The following is a 2,427-nucleotide window of genomic DNA, read 5'->3' as shown; positions in this document are numbered from 1 at the left end:
CACACACACACACACACTGTATATATAGCATTGGAGCTTTAGTTCCGAATGCTATTGGATATACAGAGTATTTTTTTAAAGCATGTAATTTAAACACTCTTTGTCCAGCAGCACTTAGAGGTGTCCCATTGCATTGACTGGTCATAAAATTCATCTTCCATTATTTTGTTACTGCAGTAAACTTGTATAACGGCTCAGATGCAGTATGTTTTTTTCTGGTAAAAGATTTTGGTGTATCTATAATATCTAAGCAGTCAGACTCTGTGAGTTCACTTTACATATTAAAGTAGGGTAATGGTGCACAACTGCTCTTCTTCTGAATAAATGAAAACTATGTAACACAGGTGTTTACACTTAATTTCACAATATTTGACCAAAGGAAAACCGGAGCAGGACTAGAGAGAGATGAATATGATTTAGATTTTTATTTCTGTGACTGTAACGACCCACGGGAGACACAACATTAACATCAGTCATTTTATTCCTCGACTTTAGCAGGTCCTATCATTCCACAGCTGACGCTGCTAAAAATGACATTTTATTTTCTGGATCTCTGAGAGCAGGACTTCAATCTCTGAACTCGTAAAGTTCTTCTTTTTACTTTGCGATGTCATTTATGAATGGACACTTCCTGGTATGTGGGGCAGGAAACGTATATCCTTATATGGTGTTTTTAGGTTGGTAATTATGCTAATCTCCTCTCCTTGTGCACGAGCAGCTGATAACATTCATCACTTTACGCAGCTCATTTACACACTTTTCCTGAAGATAGAAGAGTTTGTTGAATCTGACGTGACATGTTCGTACGAACCCTTCCTACGAACAAAAGTAAGAGAAATTTAGGATAAGAATACAAACATGTTCTTGCCTGAGGTCCATTGCCTTAAAAGTGAATAAGTGATTAAATAAATAAACCAGATAACAGCAGGTGCAGGAAGCAGCAGCGTCCAAAATACATCAGAAACTTGCCCAACTGAGCAAATTCCCGGAGATTCTGCGTTTTATACTGGATTCCGTTTTGTGTCAGATCCGTGATTTCCCCATATCTCAGTCCTATTTTTATAAAAAAAAATTACACACCTGGGAAATGTTTCCCTGTACCCCTGGTAATACACTCCCAAACCCCAAGGGGTACACGTACCCCTGGCTGGGAATCACTGGTGTATTCAATTGAATATAGGTTGCAAAGGATTTGCAAATCATCATATTCTGTTTTATTCGTCTTTTACCACAACGTCCCAACGGGGTTGTATTTCACGCAAAGAAATGGAATTTTTTAGCACATTTATCAAACAACATTCATGGACCAAACTGATGTACAACATGTAAGGTATAAATAAATAATCAATATAAGCAATAAGTACAAGAAGACATCACATAACAAAAAAAACTTTCACAATATAGTTCAAGGTGTCAACCAGTACCAAAAGCCAGTTAAAAGAAGTGGGTTTTAGTTATAAAGCCTCTGTCACCTTTGTTTTTGAGGCTGGATGCAGAAACATCCAAGAGCATCTGATCTGTGGACCATGGAGCTTGGGCAGTAAATGTAGATGTTCGCACAGATAAGGTGGTGCTGTATAATTAAGGTGTAAAGTTCAGTGTGCAGTGCCAACTCCTTCAAATAATAAACTTGTAATAAATGTGAAAAACAACAACTTTCAACTAGATTAAGAATAATCTTAAAAAGTGTTCAAAATCTGTGACTGTACACCATCTGCTAGCAGGAGTGCACTGAACTGGAGTAATGACGTTTGGGCTCCTTCCAAACAAGCTCAGTTCATCCCCTTGCTGCCTGCAGGCATCTGTTTCCAGGACCTGCAATATTTCTGGAAGATATAACTTTCCAAAGCAACAAAACCACTCTTTATTTTAAATGTCACAGAACCTCTTAAAAGAAAAAATAAATAAGTGAAAAATCAGCATTTGTTTGGAAATCAGGTCATGAAAAAAGTTTGTGTTTGTGAGCTATTGTTTCCCTTAGAGTACATTTGCTTTGGCAGACCTCCTTTGGTGGAGCAGTTTTTCCTTCCCAGAAGCACATTTAATGTGAAATGTCTGGAAATATTGGGAAGTGTTTCTGTCTTGTTACGGGTTATTGTGAGGCTAAAAATAGTTGAAAATAAGGAGTCTGGAGTATTTCAGTTGGCTTAAAAGTCAAGCATCTTGTAGAGTGTGGGTAGAAAATTCATCCTGTTTCCTGGAAGGAACCTGCTAGGCTGTAAGCACTAGAAAAGTCCCATCAAAATTAGTGGCAGATGGTGTACGTCAGAATGGACAAAAGCAAACGAGGTGAAATTTAAAACTAGGATGGAGCTGAATAAGACTGATATGGGCAAAAACTTGAGTAGAGAAAAAAACACTTACCGTATTTATTCAAGTATAATATGTAAAATTTAATCCATAAAATCATCCATAAAGTGGGGGGGG

The 2,427-nt window shown here is 37.5% G+C and overlaps 1 protein-coding gene across 1 annotated transcript in view; it reads left to right on the top strand.

Moving 5' to 3' along the window:
- The window catches only part of bbs9 (Bardet-Biedl syndrome 9), a gene marked incomplete in the record, with an annotated part of 199,408 nt that overhangs the window by 44,502 nt on the left and 152,479 nt on the right, over positions 1–2,427 (top strand).

This window comes from Austrofundulus limnaeus, unplaced genomic scaffold (assembly GCF_001266775.1).
Source record: "Austrofundulus limnaeus strain Quisiro unplaced genomic scaffold, Austrofundulus_limnaeus-1.0 Scaffold299, whole genome shotgun sequence".
Lineage (NCBI taxonomy): Eukaryota > Metazoa > Chordata > Actinopteri > Cyprinodontiformes > Rivulidae > Austrofundulus > Austrofundulus limnaeus.
This window is presented reverse-complemented; position numbering and strand designations above follow the sequence as displayed.